This window comes from Mus pahari, chromosome 2 (genome assembly GCF_900095145.1).
Source record: "Mus pahari chromosome 2, PAHARI_EIJ_v1.1, whole genome shotgun sequence".
Taxonomy (NCBI): Eukaryota; Metazoa; Chordata; class Mammalia; order Rodentia; family Muridae; genus Mus; species Mus pahari.
Window position 1 is genome coordinate 57,218,200 of NC_034591.1, and position 8,869 is coordinate 57,227,068.

Consider the following 8,869-nt stretch of genomic DNA (forward strand, 5'->3'; position numbering starts at 1 on the left):
AGGGGGAAGTCCAAAGCCACAATTTTACTCAACAGTTAGGTCATGCCCTACATTAAGCAACACACCTGGAGCATTGGGACATTGTGGTTAGGGCATTGGGGCATTCCACAGAGGGCGTTGGGACATTGTGGTTGTTCCAGGAAATATTTTTACTTAAGAATGTTCCAGGAACAATTGTGTAGCAAGGGACTAGGGCCCAAGAGTGAAAAGTTCATGTTCTCACAGGAAGTTAGTAATTTTTTATTCTTCACTCCTATGCCAGTTGCTCTTCCACATAGCGAAGTGTACAACAAACCTAGCATGAGGATACAAGCATAATCTCAGTATGTAGGTAGGACATAGAGGCAGGAAAATTAGGAGTTCAAGGTCTCTCTCAGCATGCAATGAGTTGGAATCTAGGGTGAATTACATGAGAGTCCTATACTGTATATAGAGACATATTTTATACACACACATATATGTAGAGAAAAAGAGAAGGGGAAGAGGAAAAAGTAGAATAAGAGGGGGAAGAGAAAGAAGAGGGCTGGGAGGAAGAAGGGCAGAAGGAAAAGGGAAAAGAGGAAGGGTAATGCACTTAAGCCTTGGTACCCATAAATTCTTGGAAGACAGTAAGGCTGGTATGCAAGATGACTAAAATGGTACAAGTGTTGGCCACATATGCCCAGTGAACTGAGTGTGATATCCAGAACTCAGTTAATGATAGAGAGACTCTAATCCACAGGTTATCCTCTGGGCACCACACAACTACCATAGCACACATGTAATCCTGCATCACTCACATCCATACCCCCACACAATAAACAACAATATTTACACAAACAAACAAACAAACAAAACAGAGGCAGATGCGGTAGGGCATGCCTTTAATCCCAGCACTTGGAAAGCAAAGGAAGGAAGATGTCTGTCAGTTTTGAGATCAGCCTGGTCTTCTTGTTTCAAACGAAATAAAACAAAACAAAACCCACCCAAAATAGAGACAAACTATGTTTACACAGTGATTATCTCCTGGGAATCTCACAAATATGGCTTTACTTCCAGGGAAGATATCCTAACTTCCCATGCTCCTATAACCCCGGCTTCATTATATCAAGTATAAATTTTACTTAGTAGTATTATTTTATGTGTAAGGGTGTTTTGCCTACATGTATATCTGTGCACATGTGTGATCAAAATCATTTCATTTCCATTTATTTAAAACTTAAGTTTGTCCATGCTTAGATCTTGTCCTGGAATTTGACATGGTCCACAAGTAAGTGAGCTCTGAAGGGAAAAGTATCCTGGCAAGTGGAAACCAAGGAAAACCACGAAGTCACACTGCACATCAAACATCACACAAGAGATTTATTAGAAAGGAAAAACCCAGAAGAGGGCCCATCTCTGCTCTGGTGAGAAGCAGCAGAGAATTGAGCAGAAGACAGGGTTTTTATAGGGTTTCTTGTGGGGTGGAGTTTTCAAGATGACCCTGGGTTTTGAGGAATTATGTGGCCTGACCTTGGGGCAAGCTCAGAGATTAGACAGACTCTGTAGGCTGACATTTGAGTTCAGTGGTTGGTGGGGATTTTGTTTCAGTTGCTGTTTTTCCTTGCCCTTGTCTCCATCTTGGGGTGAAATCAGGTCAGGGTGTGCTTTTCCATTGGCTCTGGTCTTCAGCTTGGGCTCCAGCCATGGTCAGGATGTGCCTTCCTTGACCTTTCATGGTGTACCTCATTCTATGGAATTTGACTCATACTCCTACCATTCCTTGAGCTTCACCCCTCACCAAACCACAAGATGTTCTGCCAGATAATCTTATATGTTTCTGTATTTTGCTTCCCAAGTTCCTTATTGGAAATCCCCCAACCTTTTGGTTTGGGGCTATAAAAACCTTACATCCCCATGTTCAGGGCTGATCTCCTGAGTCCTGCATTAGGGGGAGACAGCCAATAGGCTGGCTTTGTCATTCACAGAAGTAAAGCTTGCTTAATTCAATCCTAGGGGGTGGGGAAATAGTTGGGGGATCCTCATTCTCATTCAATGGGATTAACATTGGAGCCCCAGAAACTAGAGGTACAGACAGTTGTAAACTTTAGGTGGGTGCTTATCATGGAACCCAGGTCCTCCAGAGTCTCTTAAACATTATCTCTCCAGTCCTGACTTTATCAATTGTAATTGTCAGGTTACATCTGTGGAAATACCAAGCAACTCCCTTAGTGACTCTTGAAGAGAATAACTTCAAAAATTATCAAAAATTATATGGCTATAATAAAGACAATGAAGGGAGAGTCTTTATGGGAAACCAATAGTCATGTTCTGAACACTTCCCAGTAGTTCTCTTCTTTTCAAGATCTGTGCTTAAGTTTTTTTTTTTTTTTTTTTTTTTTTTTTTTTTTTTTTTTGGTTTTTCGAGACAGGGTTTCTCTGTATAGCTCTGGCTGTCCTGGAACTCACTTGGTAGACCAGGCTGGCCTCGAACTCAGAAATCCGCCTGCCTCTGCCTCCCGAGTGCTGGGATTAAAGGCCTGCGCCACCAGGCCCGGCTCAAGTTTTAAGTTAATATTGCCCTTAAATAAACTTTAATCCCAACATATGGGAGGCAGAGGCAGGCAAACCTCTGAGTTCGAGGCCAGCCTGGTCTACAGAGTGAGTTCCAGGACAGCAAGGGCTACACAGAGAAACCCTGTCTTGAAAAACCAACCCTCCAAACAAACAAAAGCCAAAAACCAAAACCAAACCAAACCAAAACCTTTCTGGGAGTTCAAGATTTTCCACCCACTACCATCTTTGGAGAGGTAGGATGAGAAACCCTCACCAATATGTAATACTCTAGCTCTCTTTAAACACATTAGTAAGATTCAGTTTAGAAAATATAAAATGGCAAATTATCCAATTAAGCAGAGTTTTGGATGTGTATGGGAACATGGTATCAACAAGGAAGATCAGAGAGATGAATCCGGAAAAAGGTTTCAGTAGGGAAAACCAGAAAATTTTAAAACAAGAGACAGTGGACATTATAACTAAGGAAGGATCAACCACGAGCAGTGTGGATCTCTATGAAATGCATTTGGAACAATACTTACAAGGTAACATTGTGTGAACTTTTCCCCAGGAGACAGAATAACATCTATTCATTACAGACAGCACAAGAAGAACAGAAGCAGACCAAAAAAAAAAATTTTTTTTGGTTTTAAATTTTTATTTGAGGAATTACATATTTATTTCAATATTTTCCAAAATACTGTTTCCTAGATCACTAAAAAAAGAAAGCAGATTCAGTAAGAGAGATTTAAGTCATTAAATATGTTGATTATATATATATATATATATATATATATATATATATATATATATATATAAAACTAAGCAATAATGTTTAGCTCTGGAATTTGTACTGAAGGGAAATGAAATTTAAAAGTCTGGGATTCATGCAACTTATGTGCAGAGAAATAGCTGTTTGTAAGCTTGGAAGCCTGAGGCAGAGAGCACAGTGAGACAGGTCTGGGCATGCCCAGGCAGGCCATTGTTGGAACATTCCTGGGACTGAACCAAATGTTCTGCTGACCCACCCCTCAGGTCTCCTAGCATTCCTGACTTGCATGTACCATCCTACAAATGTATACATTTAAATGAGCCAATCTGTGTAACCATGCCAATTCTTGCTAGCCCCTCCCCCTATAAAAACCCCTAGCTTTCCAGCCTCATGGTCGGTGCCTCTACCTCCTGCGTGAGGTACGCATGGGCCCAGAGCTCCGCCATTAAACTACCTCGTGTTTTTAACATCGAGATGGTTTATTCGTGGTTTTTGGGTGTTGCCTTCTCAAGACTAAAGTGGGGAGGGATCCCCACAAAAGTCTTACAGTGCCATCTCCTTTTCCTCGTTAAATACTCAACCAGCACTGTGGGGCTATGTACAAAATTCCATATTCCATAAACATTAAGAGTTAATTTGTCCACTGGGGTGTCAGACTTGAAGTCTGAAGGGAAGAGATCTGGAACCCGAGGGCAGATCAGTCTGTAGGACTGTCAGATTGTAACATCAGCAACACTAGCAATATCCCCACTTTCTTTCTGTGTTCACTTCTCAGCTGAGGCCTGTGAAGCCATGTAAATACTGCTGCTGCCACAGAGATCAGGTTCCTGCCAGGAACGAAGTTCAGCTCCACAGCCTTGAGGGCTATGGGTATAGCTGCCATCTGCACTTGCTTGGGGAGGCAAAGGATGGAGCAGAACCTGGACATGAAGACCCCAGTTGTGATCAGATCCACGCTGGCTTCCAAAGCTTTCAAAATCAGTTTGAAACAGCGGCCAAGTTTTTTCTTTTAGATTCAAGACACAGCACATATTTCTTTAAATGTCCTGAGAACGCCTTCTTGTCTACAGGCGATATACAGACAAGCAGAAGCTATTGCATCATTAGCTCTTCCCTTCAGGCTCTTCTGCTCATACACTTGCTTGAATAAATTATTTGTGCTATCAACTATATTGCGAGGGAGATTGATTCTTTCCGCCATAGTCGGGATTTCCTTGAATGTGTTCATCATCGCTCTATCAGAACTACTCATTGTTCTCCAAACCTTACAGCTCCTGTACCCTTGCCAATCATGGTGGACAAATCTCCATCACTCAGAAAAGGATTCTGAGAGTCTCCTGCATTTGTATATGAACATAGAAAAACATTGGAGATTGTAGCCTCAGTCCCTAAATTCTGAGCTATGGCCCTGACCAATCAGTCTTAGGGTGTGGGCTTAATAAATCATCCCTGTCCAACTGAGATGGGTGTTCATGTGGGTTGTGGGGTGATTTCTGGATCCCAACATAAGGAAATAACATGATTTAGGGAAAAGAAACTAAAATGGTAAATCTATATTTAAAAGGCAGAATCCATTCATACTTAAAGTGAAAAATATAGCTATTTTATGTAACGTTAAGAGGGTGTATTCGTTAGACTTTTTGTTTCTTTGATAAGTACCTGGGAAAACAAAAGGCAGGAAAGATTTATTTGTGCTCATGATTTCAGAGGTTTCAGTGCATGACCAGATAGCTCCATTATTTCAAGGTACATTATAAGGCAGAACACTGCTATAGAGGACTGGTGAATAGAACTGCACCCTCTGTGAGAAACAGGAAACAGAGAGACAGAGGAAGGAGCTGGTGACAGGATTTATCTTTTCAGGGCATGCTCTCAATGACCTACTTCCTTCAACTAGGTCCTACATCCTAAAATTTCTACCACCTCCCAAAATAGTATCACCAGCTGGGGACCAAGACTTCAATACATGAGGCTGTAAAGGAGATGTTATTTCCAAGCCAGAATAGAAGGCTAAAAATACGGAATTTAATTTTCCTTGAAAATGACTATCTGAGGAGTCTTGCCTTGAACTTCTGACCCTCCTGTCGCCCAACTCTGAAGCACTGGGATCATAGGTGTGTATATGCCAGCGTCCTGGACTGGGCAAGCACTGTACCAAACAGCAAATTATACATCCTCTACCAAGAGCAAATTGTATTAAAAGACTAGAGATACCACTCAGCAGTCAAAAGCAAATTTGAACTTACAGGTTCAAAACCATCCCTAAATCCAGTTCTAGGGGATCTGACAACCTCAGGCCCCAGGCACACAGTGCATATAACATACACTCAATGGTAATTTGAATGAAATAGCCCCCAAAATGCTCATATATTAAATGTTTGTTTTCCCAGTTGGTAGACTGTTTAACAAGAATTAGAAGGTATGTCACTGGGGATGGGCTTTGAGGTTTCAAAACTCTCAATGGACCTAGTCTCTTTGTGTCTAATATCTATAGATTAAGTTATGTTTATTCCAAAAGCATAGCAGGCAAGGTGCTGGAACAAACATGTAGATACTACATGGTTGTCATGTTATATTGTTGGGGAATGTTAGTAAATGCTCTTTTAGATTATCCTTTTCTTTTTAAATTGTGTATGTGTGTATATGCATGCATGCATGAGCATGGGAAGGCCAGAGAGTGAGTTGGATTCCTTGGCTTTGGAGTTACAGGCAGCTGTGAGCCTTTATATATGTGCTAGAAACTGAACTTGGGTCCTCTGAAAGAGCTGCAAACACTCTTAACTGCTGAACCATCTCTCTAAGATGCCTCTGTGTGTGTGTGTGTGTGTGTGTGTGTGTGTGTACACAATAATTTTGGTCCAAGATAAAATCCTCAAATACACAAAATATGTTACAAATGCAGGTGTAGTAAGAATTCTGAAATTTTGGTTTCGTTAAACACACACACACACACACACACACACACACACACACACACAAATTTACAAGATTGTGCTTTCGTTTGAATCCCAGCTGTAGAGATGTGGTGCTGCTTTGGACAGTCCGCTGCAGCTGACCATGACTTGGTTTTGGCAGCTGAAGATAATTTCTGCGATTGTGTGATGTTTGGAATTCTGGGAACTTTTCAGAGGATACATAAACTTGAGGGCCCCTGGGAGGTGGAGTTGATGGTTGCTGGTCATTTAGTGAAGTTGGCTGCTGTTTGCTAGTAGCCATGGTCAAAGAAGAAACAAAAGGAAAGGAATTAGATTCAGGGATTTTCCTATTTCCTCTCCCCTCTATCCTTGTTTCTCTCCTACCTAGGAGAGAAACAAGGATAGAGGGGGTGAAACTTAGGGGGGTGAAACTTGGGAACAGGGGAAGGTTGGGAGAAAGAACCCACAAAGTAGCAAAGACTAGCTATAGGCTGGGAGGGTGGTCTGTACAAAATTAACAGACATTGAAGATCATTAAGCAGCAGAAACTGATACTGGAAACCTATTAACCCTACCTTTGTTTCATAAAGTTGTTATGAATACCTTGTTAAATTCTGCTCCTGTAACCTCGCTTACTCTTCCCCCATTTGGAAACCTAACCCTGACCTATAAAAACCTTCCTTGTCTTCCTCTGTAGGACCCCCTTTCGGGAACCCCCACTAGAGTCTCAGGAAAGGACCCACCCAAGGAAACACGAAAGACCTTCTGGATTTAAAGACCCGAGGTAGTTTAATGGCGGAGACCTGAGGGGCGGACGCGTATCTAGGTCAGTGGAACTTTTGGTTAACATATAACTTCAAACTATGTCAGAAGGGTAACAGGCAGAAAGAGGTGCCAGATGGCTGATAGCCTGGACAAGTTCCTGCATTCTTCGATCTTTATGGCCAGTCAGCCCCAGGAGTGTTTTAGCAATGGGCCTGCCCGGAAGTGCCCAGGCCTGTTCCACTATGTTCTCAGCCTCAGGCTTCTAAGCTTGCAAACAACTTTTTCTTTGGACTATTTGACATAAGTTACATAAATCAGGCCTCAAATTTTATCTTAAATTTCATTTCCCTTCACCTCATGTCCAAGACTGACCTCTTGAATCCCACTTTAGGAGGAGGAAGCCTATGTACATAAATCAAATATTTTGCTTTAATTGCTTGCTTGGTTGCTTTAATATATTTGGCCACGAAGACTCAGGTTCCTGGTTTTTCTCCTCAAGTCTTTGGGAATTACAGAGCACATGGACTTTAGTCATGTGTATACAAAAGCTTGTCTCTTCTCACAGTATCCTTCAACCTCTATGAGGTTTTACCCAGCTTTTGGTTGTTTTTACAGTGTGTTTACGGAGGACAGCCCTGGCTGTCCTGGCTCTGTAGAGCAGGCTGGTCTGGAATTCAGAGATCTGTTTGCCTCTGCCTCTCAAAGGCTGGAATTAAAGGTATGTACCACTGAGCATGGCTTTTTATTCAGCTTTTGGCTGAAAATGTAACTTCTATTATTCTTAATAAAAGTCCATTAAGGGAAAGAAGTTGCCTACTAACCATAACCCAATGGAATCTACCTTTGAGGTAGAGTCACGCCATTGTTTCCATCTGTAAACCTTAATCCAGCTGGGTCTGCCCATCACCTGGATAAACGACCATCCCTTAGAAAGGCAGGTTCACCTTCAACCATGCTAAAGACACAGAGGAATAATCTTCTCTTTAATGAAACAGTGCACACTTTCTCTTCCCCAAATTCCTGACTCATAGTGCAGTAGTTCCAGATTCCTCATGAGATTCGCCAGGATTTCTGTCCATTCCTGTCTCAGAACCCCCCAGCCTTCTCTTTGTCTTCTTTTCTTTTGGGTGTTAGCCTAATACACATTCTCTGATAGTTTGGGCTTCCTTACTCTTTCTCTAAAGCTCCCCTCCAAGTGGCTGCTGTAACCATGTGGATGTTTAACACAAATGGCATGGCATCTCTTCCACTTCTCCATCTTCTTCTGGGCAGCTGCTGAGATTTACAGCTTGCCTGCATTGAGTTTTTTCTTTCTTTTCTTTTAAACTCTAATAAAATTTCCTCTAGCTTCTTTTGAGGCTCTTCTTAAATTCTTTCATTAATGAGACTAAGAACCTCAAGAGGGGACTCTGATTTCCCTAGTAACAGGTGGCGATTCCCATGGGACTCCCCAGAATTTCTGGTAACAAGCACGGGAGAAGGAATACATGAAATATAATACTGAAACTTTTAAACCAGAATTGAGATTTTCCCCCTCCCCCTCCACCCCCCCCTTGAGACAGGCTTTTACACTGACTAAAACCTAGAATAATTTTGAATTTGTAGTGATTCTCCTGCCTTTGCCTCTGGAGTATTAGTATAGGTGTGTGCTACCACGTCTGCATTTTTTTTTTTTTAAGAGTTTAATATTCATGTACTTAAGACACTTGCAGATCACTTGCAGTCCTCAAAAACATTAACTGCTTTTATTCATTTAAGAAGCAAAATTAGCCAGGCGTGGTGGGGCACGCCTTTAATCCCAGCATTTGGGAGGCAGAGGCAGGCGGATTTCTGAGTTCGAGGCCAGCCTGGTCTACAAAGTGAGTTCCAGGACAGCCAGGGCTATACAGAGAAACCCTGTCTC

General features: G+C 41.9%; 1 pseudogene; it reads right to left on the reverse strand.

Moving 5' to 3' along the window:
- Positions 1 to 8,869, reverse strand: part of LOC110316767 — a 10,421-nt pseudogene that overhangs the window by 871 nt on the left and 681 nt on the right.